Source organism: Arvicola amphibius, chromosome 10 (genome assembly GCF_903992535.2).
Source record: "Arvicola amphibius chromosome 10, mArvAmp1.2, whole genome shotgun sequence".
Lineage (NCBI taxonomy): Eukaryota > Metazoa > Chordata > Mammalia > Rodentia > Cricetidae > Arvicola > Arvicola amphibius.
The window spans coordinates 44692674-44712182 of NC_052056.1; the positions used below are offsets into that span (position 1 = coordinate 44692674).

Below are 19509 nucleotides of genomic sequence, written 5' to 3' on the forward strand. Positions count from 1 at the left end.
TCGTAAAGGAAGAGCACTGTGTCTGAAAGAGAAGAAGAAATAGAAACCTGTCATGAGTCAAAGGTGATTATCTTCACAAGAGGCAAATGCAGTGCTGTACGCCAGTCTCACATCCTACACTTCCTCTTTGCTTCCTCATATCAGATGTTTTCGAATATTGCTGCATCTTCCCAACCTAAGGTTCAAATAAAGAAAGCCCAGAAACTTAATATTAATTTGAGTTTTGTGGCATATTTCAAAACAGGTTCTGTTCTCACTGTGTAGCTAAGGCTACCCTCAAACTCACACTATCACCAGCTCTGCCTCAGTATTGCTAGGAACACAGCGGGTAACACCACACCCATCTCATCATACTAAATTTTCTCCCAAAAACAGTGGCCAAGGAAGTTAGTGTTTGGTTAAATAAAACTTTCATTTGCTTTGTAGATAATGCTGTGCACTAATCTCTTCGGCCCTGTACATTCAGATAAACCTGAGCCCCCCCCCCACTATGTATTTTAAGGATGGCTTTGTTCCTATGGGCCCTGTCTCCATATGTCATCCTAGCAAAGTAACCAACCATGTATTCACTGTGAGATACCATGCTCTAGTTATCCTAATTGCTTGAGTGGACTGAAATGAGCATAATATGTAGGCTTCAGTAGTTTCCTAAAGCCTGTGAGAGAATTCCTAAGCTTTTTCTCTTGGTCCTGTCTATATATAAGTTAAAAAGAAAATAATTGGGGGGGGGGGTGTTTCAATAGGCATTTCTAAAGAGGTCCTTCTTCCTCTGAAAATACAAATCCTTGCAGAATTCCATTTTTTCCTTGTTTTTTTCTTTCCTACTCCTGATCCTGTTATAGCCCTCTCTAGCAATGCTGAAACCCAGCTGGTCTGGAGATTAATATGACCAGACATACCATGAATTTTTTAAATCTCAAAAGTCCCAGTTTCTGCTTCTTCATCAATCAAATATAGGTTATATATGTGTGTGTGCATGTGTGTATGCAATATATTATCATAAATCTCTAAATTCTTCTCTTTTTGCCTCAATTCCTCTTAAATTATTCCTGTTACTTGTTATAAATAGGTAGGGAAGGATGTGAGGAGCAGAGAGACAAAGGGTGTGAAGAGGTAAAAGACCGAAGCAGTGGGAGGGCTGGGAAAGGGATCCAGTGCAGAGGTGGGAAATAGAGTGGCTGCCCACTTCCTTAGTCTCTTCAGACCACTCCCTGTTCTCCTTTCTGCCTAATGCCTTCATATAGCTTCTTCTAACAAATGTTTCCTACCTTCCTCACACATGGAACACATGGAAATCTCCAGGCCAGCATGTTAACATACTTCCCAGGCTAACTAAGCACCTTGCTCATTGACTCCAGGGACTGGACCTATTTCTACTGGGTCCACCAACTCCCTGCCCTATGTTGGCATGGACAGTGTTAATGGCTGATGTAAGATTGGAAAAACTTAAGCAATAATTTGTTTTTAACTTCATTAACATTCAAAAAATAAACAAGTAAACTACATGTTGAATTCATTAAATTTCTCTTCCACTGTTTAGGAATATAAAAACTGCATTTTTTAAAGAGGGATTGATTGGTGTCATGTACGTATTTGTTCACTTCTGTTTATGCAAGATAATAAGAGTATTGCCAGGGAGGAGGAATAATGGTATTTATAATTCGATCACTGCTGTTTATGAGAGATGAAAATGTGTGAAAAGAAACTAGAGGGAGCAGTGATGCTCTTTGCACACATTAAACTCTTCTATTGCTGTTGATAAGATATGGAGGAGGAAAACTAATCCAACAGCTGTGGGAAAGTTAGTGTTCCTAGCGTGTGCTTATCATTTGACTCAGTGGCTGGGTTCAAAGCACTAAAAGGTAATGACAGAGGCGCCCCCTTGCATAGAAGCACACGAATGTGTACTCCATTAGGTCTTGAGATCTAGATTACCTAAGAGTATGGTCCTCTGGTGAATACTCAGATGCTTCTGTCTAGGAGAGTGGAAGATGTCATGATAGGGAGACCAGTGACTTGAAATTTGCCTATAATTTCAGGTGTTCTTCTTAGGGATGGGCTTGAATTCATTGTTCAAAAATGGAAGAAAATTTCATACCAGGTTGTAAAGATCCATGTCAAAAACTTTAAAAGTTCTCTGTAGACTTTAGGATATTTTTCATGTCTGTTTAAGAAAGAAGGAGAATTAGAAGTAGGACAGATTAGCTGAGTTGCTAATGTAGGCCACAAAGAGTAAAGCCGTCCATGAGGGGTTAATGGTTGTCATGGAGCAAGTGCAAAGAGCAAATACAGATGACAAAGAGGGCTGGTTTGGGTCAGGCTGTGATAGTCACGATTACTCTCTAAAGTGAAGTAACGGTAAAAAAAAAAATGGAGACACAGAACTCTCCAAAGCAGAGTAGAAGATTCTCCATGGCAGGATTCAATCTGAGTAGGCTTTGAGAAAAACATCTGTTGGGCTAATGAACAGATACAGAGTTCCATCTGAAAAATGCTTCTCACATTCTCTTCATCCAAAACTAATTCTCAAAGTTCAGAAACCTTAGCAGACTTAGTTTTGAGAGTTGAGTTTTAATAAAAGCATAAAGTCACTAATTTTTCAATTTTATTCTTTGTAAGCTCCATTCCTCACCCTGTCTCCCCTCATATTTTTATTGTCAATTGGAATAATTTTCCATTAAAGTGATGGGTGATGGATCCAGGACAATAGTGAAGGTGTACTTTTTTGGGCCTTGAAGACCCTGGAAACTTCTAATGGGCAAGAGGGTGCTTTAAATCACAGTATAGCCCTGTTGTTGCAGGAAGACCAGCTTTAGCCAAAGCCTGAAGATGCAAACATAAGAGTTAATGTAGGTTGCCTGTCAATGGTGCAGTGTAAATAATTGTGCCTTGCTCAGCTCCGGGCGTTGTTCCTAATACCAGTTTCTCCCATCCAGCACTCTATGTGGCACCCTTACTTAAGGGTGCTCAGAGAGCAGGGTAGGATATTGTAGAACTTTTGATAAGGCCTTTAGTTCCAAAGCAGGACTGGAGACACTTCTGCAAGAATTTTAAATATTAGATTGTTTCTTATTGGACCATGTCCATTATAGGCAGAAATGTAAATTTGTCCGTATTTAATGGTGTGTGCATAAAAATCATTTTCAGAGGAGGGAGAATTTGAAAGTTCACACAGATTGGCATCCTCTCTAGCCGGTGGTACCAAACTGAACCAATTTGGAGAGTGAAGGAGATATGATAGTTTGTCTCAGGTACAATATTCAGAAAAAGATCATCTTCTTCTCTATTTACATCTAAATTTTTATAACTCTGAAGCCATGTACTTGGTAGAATTCAAGAAGATAGCACAAAATTACTCTTGTTAGTTAGAGAGATGACAGATCTTAAAATCTGTTGATTTCTTCAAATAGTTTCCTCCACCACCTAGAACCTGCTTGCTTTGCTTCATCTGGCCGAAGTGTGTTTCTATGATTTTATCCACAGAGATTTAGCAGAACCTTACACCTCCTGTCTGAAATAATGATGTTCCTTTCTTTCGCTATGACAAAAGACACTCTACCCTCTCTGTCCATTATGTTAAAGGTGGTTTTTCTGCAGCACGTGGACATATTCTGTTAAAGCTTTTTCAGTTCCATCACGTTGACCAGCTGACTCCATTCAGTCACCACCACCATCATGTTCAGCCTTTTCTCCTGTTCTGAGAAGTTAGAAAACAGTTATCGTAAGAATTTTAAAGGCATTCACTTTGGCAAAAATAAATCTGGAAAACATGAGTCTGTTCCTTGAAATGGAAAAAAGATGAGTTATTTCGTTCTCTGCGCAGCCCTCCTCTTGACACTGTTCAGAATAGGGAAGGAAGCTGAGGCCCTTCTTCCCGTTTTGTTTCCAGTAAAGTGCAGTACCTTTTCAGTGTTCTCTCTAGAGGTCAAGCTTCTCTGCCTCCTCACTGGGCATTGTTTGGTACTGAGAGTGGACACTGCAAGAATCTCAATGATTGAGAAGAAGGGTTTCATTCAAGGATTTAAAAAAAAAATATTTCCTTACCGTTGGACAAAATGCTATTTGAAGAGATTTTAGGGTTCTGTGACTGTTTTGATGTATTAGGACAGATATAGTCCTTTTCCTCCAGTGCTAAGCTTTCCTACTGACAAGGTAAAATTCATATGATCTCACTGCTGCTGCGTCATTTAAGATACTGAGGAAATGTGTGACATGGGATACAAATGCTTAGTATAAGGGTTACTAGCTCTGTGGAGCTGTGGTAGGTCACTTCCCAAGAAGTAGATCGTGGGGTCACAGGAAAGCTAGGATGACTGGAGATGAGAAAGGAACCCTTTTGTGTGCTGGGTCGCTTGGGCATCATTGATCAGAGGTAAATGGACTTCCCTTGAAGTCTGGCGCAGGAAACTGACAGACGCTGAAAGTGAATGTTGAAATTTACCTCTGCTTGCACTTAAAAATCCTGTCTTCTCGAGTTCTTCTCTTTTGCCTTATTTTTTTTTTTTTAGGTCTCATCTTAGAAGCAACATAATTTCTTCCTAAAAATGTGGCTGAAACCCTTATATTTTCATAATTTTTTCACAACTTGCTATGGGTTCCCAGGTAGCAGAGCACAACTCAGCCCTGTTTTGGTCTGGAGGATTCCCACTAGGTTGTTTACGATCTAATCCTTTCAGAAGTGTGAGGGTAAAGAGCAGCCAACAACCACTTGTCACTCCCACACCCTTAACAGGTGACTGCAGGAATCCAGATAGTGACAGGGGGATGGGTTCTCCATGGTAGAAGAGATAGATTGTAAGGTCTTCTGAGATTATGCTAGTGAATAGCTAGAAACTCATAGAGACAGGCCATGGGGGGTGATGAATATGCTTATGAACTTCCAGTGCAAACCACTGGTGTTGTCTCCTTTCTGAATAAATTGCTCATAAGTTACTAACAGCAAAACTTTATTTATAGACTGTCTGAACAGAAGATCAAAAAATGCTTATAATTTGAAGAGAAAAACATGTATGTATCTGTCTTAAACATTTTTACTTGAAATTTTGAGCTATAACGAAAGTTGTTTTTTTGAGGTAGAGCAGGTGATAAATCGAAATTTTGAAGAGTGCAGGATAAAGGCTAATATCATCGCACATACACGGGGAGGGGGAGAGAGAGTGTGTGTGCTTAATACCTCTTTTATTACCTATGAAAAAAACTAAATTTGGATCTTGTAGAGACAGTTAAGAAAATGCAAATTTCCCTAAGAGGAAGTATTAAAACAATCACTGAGTAAAAACTGTTGTGGGGAGGCTACAGTTGACTGGGAATGTCCACAAAGAGACAGTCCCTGTCCACTCGGTCATTTTTCTACAGCTGCCTAGTGATCAGAATATGGATGTGGAAATCAGAAGGGAAGGAGGGAAGGAGGCGGGGAGCAAGCTTTATGAATCTAACAACCTGCATTAAGCCTATTGTGCCACAGCTTTTCAAAATCCAGGCTGCTGGCAAGCTTGACCCTTTGCTGATCAGTTCATTCCTGGTGTTTGAAACAGCCAAAGCAATGGCTACATGTACTAACCATTACACTAGTTAGGTTATCCAAGGTAGCTGAATGCTGACTTTATTTTCTGCACTGATACTGAGCAAAATATCTCTTTTGAAAGGTCCTAGACCTCTCTCCTCCCAGCTCCTGATCACAGCAATAAACAGTCTCAAGAAGTCATTAGTGAGGCAAGCACAATCTCCCCTGACAAGTCAGCTATGAAGAAATTGGCATAGTTTGTCTCTTTGATTCGTGTTCTTATGAAAATAATGGGTTGGAAAAAACTACATTTCCCTCTCTCGGTCTCTTTTTATTTCTCTTTACCAGTTACATTGAAGTTGATTTGGGGGGCTGGGTGTCTAGGTTTGCATGTTTCTAACAAAAGTTAGGAACTGCTCAAAAGTTTTAATAGTCAAAGTCCATCTTTAGAAATAGCGTTCTTCTATACTGTGCACTGCTAATTTCTTATATGTGTATATTTTGACCTTGCTTGAATCTGTGCTATGGACTGCCTGTTGATTGGGACGTGTCATTGTTTTGCTTCTAAGAGTTGGGCAGTAGTTCAGGGAGCCAGTCCTAATCTGAGCCATAGATAGAATGGGCTCATCTTCTATTTAAGAAATATGGCAAACTGCTTTAAATGAATTTGGTTCAGACAAGGTCATCAGAAGCATTTATCTGACCCTTGTGCTGTGTGTAATGGACACTTCTACTGAGTTCCAGAGCTGCAAGGTTAAAGACAAGAAAGCCAGTGACCTACCCAAGCTCTCGGGGAGTCAGTCAGTGCATGGGAATTCCAAAGCATATGGGACCCTTTCGTCATTTACAGGACCTGTTCTCTGGCTCTCCTCATCTCTTTGAAGTTAGATTTGGGAATAATAACGTTGAGCATTTATATTATATTCTGGACTTTTGTTCTATCTTTTTCTTTAATTGAAAATTTAGTTAATATGCATATTCAATTCCAGACTTATGTAAAAGTGAGCTAAACTTCTGGGATGTAAAGAATAAACTGTTAGAATGTTGTTGGTCTCTAGCTCACCATTATGCTAAAACTGAAGTCGATTCTAAGACATTTTTCCTCGATTTTATTTGTGTCATGGCACTTGGTAAATTGAACCAATACCTAAGTACCACATATACTATTTTTATTTTAATAACTTACTATCTGTATTGCCTAATCTCGGCTTAAGTTTAGGATACATTTTATTAAACTGTATTATGGTTCTGTGTAATTTGTAGGGTCATCATTTTATCGGATTTTGTTGTCATCTAAGGCTAAGTAGAGCTAGTAGGGTTATTGAATTCACCCCCTGGCTGGAAGCAGAGCTGCATTTCTTCAATCCAGAATAGATGAGGATCTTTCCTATTTAAAAAAAAGCTGTGAAGAAAGAAATTTCATAACTACTCTTTACAGTCTATATGATTATTTACGACTTAGCATATTTAGGGTGTTCATCTTGAAGTCTTAAGCTCTTCACTCAACTATTTGATATCATTTGGCCCAAGGACAGAAATGCCAATCATTATCCTCTCTGTAATGACTCTTCTTATAACCAGAAAACTATGAACATACAGTTTGGACCAGCTACTTTTATTTCTGTAGCTCTTTTTGGGACAAACAGGCCTGTTTTAAAAGCTCTGTCATATATGTTTCTGAATCAGGCACTGCATATTTTAATTCCACTGTACTGGCTTGGAAGTAACCACAACTTTTCATTTTATCTTGATGGACAGAGCATTTGTGGTCATTTAACCTTGAGGTTTAAACTTGGTCCCAAAAAAGTAACTGACTCATAGCATTGGCTAGACCCAGGAATAAAGAGCACCAGTCTTCCCAGTCTCAAAGCTCATCTTGCCCCCACTCCTCAAAAGCACTAAAATTAACTTTTCCTTGACCTCTCTTTCTAGTGCTATTTATTTACTGATTTAACGACTTTTTTCTATCATCTTTGTCTCCTAAAATAGACAGATGACATTTATTCAACAAACATTGGACTGTCATGCTGTGTTTAACACACTTTGCAAGGTTTGGGAGATTCAAGTGTGAACTGTCAGCAAAGGCTGGGAGACATAGATGTTTTAGGCATGCGCAGGGAAAAACAGAATAGTCTGTCACAGTATATAAAGAAACCGTGGAGGAGAAAAACAGAGATGGGTTTGGGCCAGATTACAAAAGGTCTTGGATGCTTTTAAGCAAATAGTTGTTCATGTCAAGGACAAAAGTAACACTTTGCAGTCTGCATTGCAGAAACTGCTCCAAAGTCCTTAAAACACAGATCTTGTTTATGTTGTCCCCACGGCTTAGTCAGTCATTGGGTCCATATACCTGGTTCCTTTCTATCTCTTGATATGTGTGTCATCTATTTTCTTTGTATTTTTAACCATTTGAGGGAACCATCTTATCAGTGATTCCCCTCTGTTCTCATTGATCTGGATACTTCTCTCTGCTTCTGTGTGTTCGTATTTAGTCTATGATCCACTGCACCACTCACTTGTTATTCTCTGTGTTTCTGGATAGAGAACTATTGGAGTGTTTGCCTTATAACAACAATCTCTATAGCAAATGACATTAATGGTAAGCTAGAGCAGCATTGTGTGCCTCTAATAAATTGGCCACATGACATCAGTGAAAGACCTATTAAGGTCACACAAACACACCGAAAAAAAGTCAGATTACTATAGGGTAAAAACCCTAATGCCCAGTCCATTTAGAAACTGTAAAAGCTAATATTTCAGAAATTAGAAAAACACACAGAGAGCAACTGGAATTCGATTATAAAATGTACCTAAAATCTACTTTTTGGGGGAGGGGAACGACTTTTAAGTTGCCAGGATGAAGGGGAGGGGAAGGAACTGATGATGGATATGATCATGTTTCCTTCTATATATGTATGAGATCCTCAGAGAATAAAAAATTATAATTAAGATAGAACCCATCTTACATACAAATTCAATCCCTGTCACCTCTCACAGAATCACTGCTTTAACTATTTGTTTTCTCAGACTCTGTTCCATAAGCATCATGAAGAGTAAGAGACTTGTACAGGGAGGGGCAGGTATTTAACTGTGTCTTGGCAGAGACTCCATAGGCCATACTGTGCCGACTACTGAACTTCAGTCTTATGTCCTCTCTTTTCACCTGTGTTTACCTTATTTAAAAAGAGATGTTCTTCAGTTATGTTATGACATATTTATGATTCTTTTATTTCTTGAGATAGATACAAAACAATACAGTCTAGTAAGTCAGGCTTCAACATATGAGTGAGTATTATAGCATTTATGATGTTTTCTAATTGACCAAAAGAAATGGAAACACTGCAATAACTGCAAAGGGCCTAGAGTTGCAAAGGATCAGTGTGCATCCGTGCTCTGTCTTTAACTTGAAAACCTTTCTGCAGGTTTATGTTTAAAACAAAATTTTTTTCTAAGCTTGAGAATTAAAAACTCCCAAATGCAGGGTGCATGAAATGCCATTAAACCTAGCATAAAACTTCTTGAATCTGTCACATAAAGAAAATGATGTATCCAGTGTGAAGATGGAATATCAATTGACAGGAGTCTATGGAGCTGGCACTCATTCTTTGAAACACATGTGTCTAAAATTCCAATAGCCCCTCAGCCTTTGGAAATACTGGAAGTCAAATGATATTAGCAAATATGGGGAAAATCATTCTACTGTTTGGGATGACTCCCACATATGAATTACTTAATACAGTATTTCGAGAGCACTGGAAGAGTATTTAAACATTATCCCTATCCATATCCTATATGGATATCCATCCTATAAACCCACCCAAGTTCTAGAAAGAATATTGAAAAGACTAAGTAGATTAAAGACGTGCCTAAGAGGTCATTCCTGTCTGCTTGTCATACCTTTTACCCTCCTTAGCTGAAAGGATGAATGTGGAACTTGAGTTCATCTGAATTCTTCAGCTCTGTCATCAGAGCTGTGACACATTCTAATTTTCTGATTCATCTGTGATGAATAAGCACTCCCTTCCCTAGTCACAGTCCTTGGAGTAACCAATTTTGTGAGTTATGATGACTTATTTTTTTTCATTTCATTACTGAATTATTATTGTTCCCTCTTAGCAAAGCTGATTTCCCTCTTTGTCCCCCAGCGTTAACCCCATATGCAGAAGAGCCCACTTGGACGGTAACATCGCCTGAGCTCCAAGCTGGTTCAGAGTAAAAAACTGACAACCAGACTTCTGTTTTTAACCCAGCCAGATACCTCAGCTGGCGAGCAGCTCAGCTTCCTCACCATAAAATGGGTATAATAATAGCTTTCCTTTACCGCTGTGAAATATTTAGAATGCAAATCAAGCCAAACCTACCTCCTTCCAAAGTGAAGCATAAACCAGCATGCATAATCCTGAATGAGGCCAGATTTCAAGGGAAAACCAAGTGGGAAGCACCTAAAGGTGGTATAATTTAGTGGTAAAAGTACGTGGACTTTGGAATGGTGCAGACCTACAGGCCAGTTGATTTGGGGTAAGTTTCCTAATTTCTGAAATCTCCTCTTTTTTCTAATAAGTGCAGGGTAACGGTATTTCTTCCTTATAGCGTGGGTTCAGGGATTCACTACCAGTGCTTCTCACCCTTGCACTCAGGCAGGCCTCAAGAGTGGTCCAACATTCAGGATGCCTGCTGGGCACTGCCCAGTGTGCCACAGGCAGGACACGTCAGGGAGGTCTCAAGTATTACCCCTGAAAATACATATGTTTTTTTTTCCCCTCCTTGGTATGTTCTTGCTTGTTTTGCTAAAGTAGGAGTAATGCAAGGCCAAGAGCATCTGCTTTGTTTCTTCCAAAACATCCAAGAAAAAGTTAATGGGGAAATGGATACATGCACAAACAACGGTCTAAGTTATTTACCCTCAAGGGAAACCAGCCGTCAGGGAAGACTGCCATGTCTTAGTATTGGTGGTTCTGCGCACCCCATATTGCTTGCTCCCTGCACATCCCTGGGCTGACACAAATACAAACTCGAGAAGCCTTTCTTTACCAGATGCCTGAAAGACATGGGGTCCTTTGCACCACTCTCATCTCTCCACCCCACACTCCTCTACCCATTGTAGTAACTATGCCATGGACATTTTAAAAGAAATTATCCTGGCTGGACAATGGTCAAATTGCATTATATGAATCATAGAAGTATTACAATGAGGTCAATTGTTTCATACAATTAATATATGCTAATAATAATGAATGAGGAAAATATTATAAAGGTCCAGGCAGATAGAGGTCTAGGGGACCTTAAAGGTGCTTGTATTTCTGTAATCACACATCTTTACCTACTTACAGAGCTCGTTTTTAAATATTTTCTTTCCTCCCAGCATCAGATTATGCTTGTTTTAAACTTTCTGAAGGCAATTTAAAGAAACTTTTCTTTGCTTCCTCCCCCAGCCTCCCCCAAGCCATGGGTAAGCAGCCTAGAGGGGTCATGCATGGGCTCATTGAAATCTGTTGGTTTTGAACTTTCTCAGACAAGGGTTCTCCCAGGAGCCTGCACCATCTCTAAATGCTAAAAGGCACTGCCCTAGAACATTATGTAAATTGAAATTAGGTGAACTAACCATTTCAGTTACAATTAAATTACAACTAGGTCCTCGGAGATTGACACTTTTGGTATCACAAAACTAAGATTAGACATCAATACACATCACTCCTCCTGCCCCTCACTTGGTGAGTGCACACACTGCTGTGTTTTAATGTCCTGAATTATTTGGCCTTCAAAGTTTTATATCCTTTGCTACACATTTGTGTGTTGAACCTGGAATGTTCAATGCAAATGTTTTAAATCCTATGCAAAACTATTCTACTTAATTCTTTGCATTTCATATGAAAACAACTTACAGACATATAAGGTACATATCACTCAGGTGGAAAGGGCATGTATCAATACAGTTTCAACTGAGCAGAAGTAAATCTATGTAGATTAATACATATTGTAAAATCACATAACAGATTGTAATTCAATCAAGAAGGAGGGACCTCTTTGACAGTTATGGACACTTATGAATTTTACATGAACTGTGAAATTAAATTTTTAGCCTTAATATTAAATTTGGGAATGCTTTTATTGTTTTGCTTTAATATACCAGGACAAACTTATATCCCCAAAATTTGCAATCTAACTTTGTTTTCTCTTAAACTGTAATACACACTGTAATTTTTCTCTCCATCTTAGATTTTTGTCATTGGCAGCCTGTGTATCATTTGACACCAAGGGAGATAGTTTGTTAGTCTTCACATGTGTTAGTCAAGCTGATAATGTTCTATCATCAAAATTTAATTTTAACTAATGTTGTGAATAATTGCTCCTTAAAGTTCAAATGTAAACCTTACCTGCTCAGATGTAAGAATAAAAACACCTGATACAGTTTTCAAAGCTCATAATCCATTTTTGAACGTTATTTGGTTTATAACATGTAACAAATAAGTGCTAATTCAGTACGTTTTATAGAACAATCACTAATCATATTTCCCCTTTCCCCCCCAAAATTAGAAATTGTGCTCAAAGAATGGGGGAAGAAGAAAGAAAATTGAAGATAAGGGATAGGGGAGGAGGTAAAATGGCAAAAATATACACAGTGCAGTACCTCAGTGTCTTGGCTTGTAGAGAAGACATGAATATACAAAACTATAGTCTTTGAACACTAGCCCCTTTTTGTTTTGTATTTCCAGTTTGTAAAGACTTTTAATAATTCATACATAATCTAATTTCCTGCAGTTTTCATTAACCCTCTCAGTTTTGTGAGAAAATGTTAAAGCACAAGAGCCCCAGGTGTCCCTGGCACTGGTGCACACTGTGAGTCGGGCTGCAGGTTTTCTTCTCAGCTCCTGCTGCCCTGCTGGGATCACCACCATTCACAGCTGCATGGGCACAGACAGATTTCACGCTGACCACGCGGGGAACATGTTTCCTGAGAGCAATCTCTACCATGGTGCATTTGTCCAGAAAACCTGGGAAGTGAGGGCTCTTGAATTTAGTTTTCTGCTTTGGCCTTTTTCAGGATCATCCTTCAAGTTACTATCCTTTAACAAACTCATTTTGATACTTTTGGAGGCTTTCTGTGGAGTGATTAAGAACGTCCTGTCAGGTGGCCACAGTTTGGCAGTACATAATCTCATGAGATATGGGGTTTAGTGGAAAGGTTTCTGTTATCTTGGTTTCTTTGTCTAGAACAGGATCTGTCACAACTCTGGTGATATTCCAGTAGTAATTGGTATTTGTTGTGTAGTTTGAGTACTGTAAGGGAGAATAATTAAACTTGTAAACATAGGATGTGAAACTATCATGGCGCATTTCCCCCAAACCTGAAAAGTGTCATCATGAGAGCCGTGTTTGGAGTGCCGAAGTTTTTGTTCCAACCACGCTGTCACAATGTCTCCATAAACAATAGAGCTCTCTGCAGCACAGAAATGTTCTGTGTGAGGTAAGGCCACTGAAAGCCACACGTGGCTCCTGAGCACTTGGAATATGACTGTGTGACTAAGGATCTGAATATTTTGCTTTTAATTAAAGTTAAAGAATTTAAGTACTAAGAATACTGTACTAAGCAGTATCACTCCTGTAGAAAAGCTGTCTGTTGGGGATCTGAGAAAATGACAGGAAAGGTCGTGGCAGTTTCTATACTAGGATATACTGGCAGCAGTCAGAGCAAGGAGACTACAACTCTTGAAAATGTCTGAAGCTGGATATTAATAATTTTGTGCCTATGGTGACAAAATTTGGGAGCAATAAGTCCCATCATTATCTCAAGGTTTTGTGTTCCTTGCTGTATTCAGTTTTGTGTTTAATTCCTTGTTTTTTCTTTCATTTTCAGTTCCTTGACCATCAGTCTTTTGCCTGTTCCTGCTCTTTATGTAAGTAAAAGTGGTTTTTCTACCTTTAATGAAAGTGTTGGATTTGCGAAGCTCTGGGCTTTGGTGTCGTATTTCCTCGTTGGCTTTCACTGTGGTGTCCAGCATCCATTTAGTATGCTTCAGTGTTTTTCCTGCTTGGAGCTATTAGTGTACTGGTGAGTTGTCCTCTGTGAGAGAGCCCAGAGCCCAGCCGTTGCCTTCTGAAAAGACTGCCCTTTCCCTCTCTGCAGCTGCTCTTCTGAACTGAAGCTTACAGTCCACAGCCAGATCTCAGCAACAGTTGGGCTTTGCTCCACTGTCAATCAGTGGGCAATTATTTATTCTCCAGTTATTCACTCATCCCTAGGTCCAACCATTTTTAATTTTAATTTCTAGATCAGAGCTTTCATTTATTGACAAAATTTATAATATCCCTTTACCAAGAAGTACAATACTGAAAAGTAAATAGGCTAAAAATTTGTGCAAAATTATAAAGTCTAGGAAGAAAAATAAAAGAAATCCAGGATTCACATGTGCCAGAAGGTTCAATAGAGTGTATCATTTCTTTCCAGAAAAAGAAGGGACAATTTGGGGGGAGAAATGTGGGGGACCTTGATTTTAAATGAAAAAGAGAACATTTATTATTTAAAGACCAAACTGAGTCACACTGAGCAGATTTGGATAAATATTACTTTGGACTGCTTGGAAGAGGTTCTGGGGCAATGAAACCAAATAATCAAGTCACTACCAGAGGCACCACCTAAGAAACCCTACTGGGAGAGGCAGTCAGCTCATAGCCTAAGTAACCATGGGTGTCCCTGTAGCTGCATTTCCCTCTGTCCCTTCTTCACATTGTGTCACCGACTCTTCACTCTGTGGTAGTTTATGGGTTGTAATGATCTGCACCAAAAGAGGTCTCTGGTTCCACTTGTGTATGGCTTCTACTAACATCCTAGAAACTTGTGGCAAGCATATTTAAGAAAGTACAATTTACCAAAAGATGCTGAAGTCGAGTGTGACATTTTATCGGATGTAGAAAGGAGATTGATGGATGGATGGATGGATGGATGGATGGGTGGATGGATGGAGAACACCAAAGAGGGGTGCTGGTGGTCTACAACGGACAAAGTCCTACCTGCCCCTAAGCATTCTTACTGCCGGTTCTGTGTTGATAGAGTTGGTCTGCTAATGTTTTGGAGGATGTCAGTGTGCACGCTCATGGTTTACCACAGTGTATCTTCATACCCTTCCCTCCATTGTTATCTAGCACTGCATATTTCTAGTCCTCTGACTGGCAAATCTTTCTGTAACAGTTCTTTTGTGTAAAAACAATTCGCATAATAGCTCGGTGTTAGACAAGGCATTAATCCTCACATCACCAGAATGAGTCAGCACGATATACTCCTGCCTGCCTGGCTCAGCTATTATGACATCAGTGCTTTAGGACAAGCCCCAGACACAAACCATGTAGGAGACCCGTGTCACTTAGTAGAAACTGAGGGGAGACCTGTAGTTAAAAGGCTGTGTCCAGCTCATAGGAAAGTGTGAGGCTGATTCTGGGCTGCATCAGTCATCAGCAAAGCAGCTCCAAGTAGATCCTTTTTCTTTCCTTCTTTCTGTCTTTCTTTTTAAATCTTTAAAGCAGAAGTAAGGCGGGGAAAAGAAAAACCTGTAACAAGCTAATAGTCCATTCATGTACTCATGACCTTGTCCCACCCCAGGCCAGGCTTCATGCTTGCTTCACTTGTTAGAAATCCTCAAGTTGCCTTTATGCCAGCAGGATGACAGGGCCAGTAACAGTCTTGTGTCCTCAAGTGCCCCAACAGACACAGCTGATGGCTCCGAAGGTGGTGCCTTAGAGGCCCATCAAAAGCAGAAGAAAAGTTCCTTAGGAACAAACCAGAACATTCCCCCCCCCCCCCCCCGCAGTGCCTTTAGTCCCAAGTGCCTCTTCGATGACCTCCCTTGGACAGGTGCAAATTTCAGTCCCTTTTCACTTTCTGTCCTTGGCACTGCATCCAATGTCCGAAACTGGAATTGACCCAGATTTAAATATGAGTTGAATACATGCCATTCTTTCTTGCAAGGGTTTTCTGTCTCGTTATTCTTCAGCAGAAACAGAAAGGAAACGCTACAACCTGCCATGCCGCCTTGATGAAAAAGACTAGGTGTGTTTGGGAAGCCCAGTTCTTGTAAGCTATCCCTCCATGCAGACGCAGACATGTTCTCAGGACAGTACTTTATAATATTAGCAGTTAATCACTGGAACAGTGGTCATATGTGCCCTTACTGACATTCTCTGCTAAAAAGAGATGCTGCATCGCAGCCTCCTTCCCTCTGTCTTACTCTCATCCCAGCCGCTGTGATAACCATCAGAAAATGCTTCACCCCTGGGATTTTCCACCTTCACTACATTGCTGGTAGTCGCCTACCATGCTTTGAGAGCTACTGCTACTGCATGGCGTGGATCTGATTAATTATTCACAGTCCTTTATTTAGTTTTCAGTCAACAAACGTTTATAGAAAGCTTGTAACAGTGCTCGGTTCTGGGAACTCTGAGATAAATGAGAAATACTACATTTCATTACAAGTGGCACAGTCTGGGGCTGGGGGTACAGCTCATGCTAGAGTGCTTGTGGTAGAGCTCAGTGAAGTGGAACAGGAGCACAGGCCTGGGCTTGACCCACGACAATGCAAAAAGAGAAAGACAAAAGCCCTCGCAGTCTCCACGGGAAGACGGGCACGTGTGTGAAAGCTGCTCTGTGACAGGCCCTGGACTGCAGGGATTTACAGGTGCCTACCCATATAGGAGGTGCAAGCTGACTCACCAACTGAAAGTAGTGAGTAGGGGTTTACCAAGTGAGCACAAGAGAGAAAAGAAACGGGCTCATTGTCAGGGCAAAAAGCAAGCATATTTAAAAGTGTGGAGGCGTAAAGTACCTGCCAGATCTAGGCATTGAGTACTCTGGTGTACTAGAGCATGGAGGACTAGCAATTAGGCAGGAGTTAGGCCAAAGGGTCTCTGACACCAAGCAAAGGAGTTTAGACTTGATCTTAGAGCCTTGAAGATATTTTCTAAAAATCTAAAGAAATTGCTTAAGATTTGACCTGTGCAGTAGATAGAGTGGAGAAGGGAGATTACTTAGGAGTACTGGCGTAGGCGTTAGTAATTGTGTAATTCCAGCATGTCTTTATCCACTGAATAATCCTCGCCTTCTGGGAGAAAGGATGATGTGATGCAGTCCCAAAATTAAAGCCAAACCATCCTTATGGGTGCTCCACCGAAGATCTCAGTGTGTGCCTCACCTCCATCTGAGCTGCTGTCTATTGGTCTTGGAATATAGGAGGGTCTTCTGCCCATATTAAGAATGAGATAGGAGGAAAGAGAATATAGAAAAGACAAAAGCATTTCTTAATAATGGCTCTCTAAAGTCAATCAATCCCCGATTTTCTGTCATCTTTCCTTTGCTGCCTTTTTCTAAGCAAAATTTCCAAGCCATTGAACTGAATTGCAACTTATGCACAGCCGGGTGTTGAAACAATTCAGTATATTCATTCCTTCTCTCTGAATTAGAGTTCACCATAAGTGTGCTTTTCTCTTGTTCACTTTGGGCTGCCAGGACAATTTAAAGGAGAATTTCAGCAGCTTGTGTCTCACGTACCATGTTCTCTTTGCAAACTGGAGTATATGTGTAGGCGTGTTTAAGTTGTCTCTATATTGCTTTCTAGAAAGGTTTGAGAAGATGAACAAGACGAGGAGTAGGGACCTATTAAAAGCCCAGCTCCCCCAGTGACCTGAGTGCAGAACGTAGGCTGGTGATCAGATGGTCAATTATGTGTTTGTCAAAACACAGTGGGCTGCATTCCAGACTGCCAGCTTTGGAGGCCCAGCTTCTGCCAACCAAATGTCATCTGGGAACATGCAACACTGGGCACTGTGAAGGAGTTTGAAATAGACCATGCCACAGCCAACCTACTGCCAGTCTTATAGCACCAATATGGCATGCACAGCCGGGCCCCATGTTTCAGAGCTCAGGAATTCACTGTACTCAATTCAAGGGGTCAGATGGGTTCATGTTTTCAAAGCCTATGTTCTCTGCTTTGAACACTGTGACTTGTTCCTCAGCAATTTCCAAGGGATTTTTCGAGTCACATCTCTGTGGAAACCACTCTTTTTGCGATGGTTTTGAGAGCCTTGTAAAATGTCCCGGAGGATGGGGGGGTGGCAAACCTGCTCTGACAATGACTGTGACTCCTATGAGGGATTCCAGCTCCAAGGAAATCACGTTAAAGGTGCATAGCTTTTAAAATATCAGGAACCACCTTGGCAACTTATAAAAAGCAGAAGGGCTTTGCCTATTTTATAAAGTGATTTGCATATACCTGCATAAATAATGTCCCCACCTGTACTTTTATGCATTTAGGTTGAATAAATTAAATTCAGTGATCTTTAAAATATTCTGTGTCTTTCATTACTGAGGCACCATTTTCAAGACCCTTCCTCTTCATTTCCCCGCCCTGTGGTTGTAAAGACTATTTAATTTTTAATCTTTTGGCTAATTCTGAAAAGTAAAGTACGCCGCAGACCAGTCCGCCACAGCCAGGGACATCGCCTCCCTCTGCTTGAGTCTCACTTTCCTTTCTGTCACTGGACCGAGAAGTCGATTCCCCCAGAGAAAACGAAGGAGTATATTATTAATGTTAAAGCAAAGCCCAGGAAAGGATTAATACTCAGCTCAGCGATCTTAGCTTTATATTAATTTTCTATTAGCCTTTTCTTTCCTTTCTTTTCTCCTTCCTTAACTCTCTTGCTCCCCAGCTGTTTCTCTCTGTCTCTTAACAAGGTTGTTATATAGCACAGGGTTACAGACCTGTGCCACCATAATTGGGTTAATCTTTGCTTTCTTTGGCCATTCCGGTGCCCCTTCAGAAACTACTTGTCTGCTAACTCCTAACAAACAGTTATGACTTGGGTTTTCACAACAGACACTGTTCAGTAGACTAGCCCCAACCACATTCATTCTATAAGATATTAGGCATTTGCCATGTTTTGTGAAGAATCATGTATGTTTAATGGAGTTGAAATCTATAGTTATTACCCTTGCTTGTTCTAAAGGAACTTAAAGTTGAGTTAAGAAAAGATGTTAAAACTGTTGAATATTTTTATATGCACATTAGACAATAAGTGACAAAATTCCAAATGGAATACTATAACCCAGAAAGTACAATAGGATTTCATTCTTAAAACTGCGTCCTGAGAGCTGAAATTTTTCATGTTAAATGTGATGCAGCTGAATCTTGAAAAATGTTTTTTTCTTTAACCAGGTTTAGATCTTAAATGAGGAAGACCAGTGTTACTTAAGGACCACTCCAAGATTCTAACACTTAGGTTATGTTTTGCTTCAAGTATCATCATCTTACATTTTAAAAATGATTTTTAAAAAAGACCTGAGAGGTAACTCACCAGGTCAAAGCATCATTGGTAATACAAGCTTGGCTTTGTGACTCAATCACCAGAACCCATGGAAAGGTAGAAGGAGAGGATCTCCTCCACAGTGTTGTCCTCTGACCCATATACACATCATGTACACAATTCATTCATTAATACAGAAATAAATCTTCAAGCAATAGGAAAAATGGTAACTGAGAAAATAATTTTTATGGCTGTTGGTTGGAAGATGTAACATAACATAATGGTAAAGGCAAAATGAGCTCCATGACCCTCCTGCCTCTGCTTTACATGCTCAAAGCATGAGAAGTGTATGCAGATGTGAGCAACACCTTGCCAGGTCACTAATCTTCACTAGTCTGAGTAGAAAGAAAAAGAAAGAAAGATAGTAAAATTTTGCTAATAGACAGTGTGACAGATCCATTGGACTTAATTTGAAATACAGACCAAGGGCTATCTCACCAACAGGATATTTCATCTCTGGATTTCATCTACCTGGAGAGCAAGAGGAGGATGAAATGAGATAAAACTGGAAATGGAACCAGTAGGACAAACTCGCACTTGTCTAAGGGGACATGCTGGGGTCAGAGTCAGTAGTGCTGTGGTTGTTCTAGATCCCTTCTGGTGGCTTTTCAGAATCTCCAAATTACTACAGTTAGAACTTGAAGGAATCAGACAAAAAT

The 19509-nt window shown here is 40.1% G+C and overlaps 1 protein-coding gene across 9 annotated transcripts in view; it reads left to right on the plus strand.

Moving 5' to 3' along the window:
- Positions 1-19509, plus strand: part of Zbtb20 (zinc finger and BTB domain containing 20) — a 733810-nt gene that overhangs the window by 554889 nt on the left and 159412 nt on the right. For all 9 annotated transcript variants that reach the window (XM_038344647.1, XM_038344639.1, XM_038344649.1 and 6 more), the window contains one exon: positions 13359-13398. The gene's annotated coding sequence lies outside the window, so the exon portion shown is untranslated. The remainder of the gene's footprint in view (positions 1-13358; positions 13399-19509) is intronic.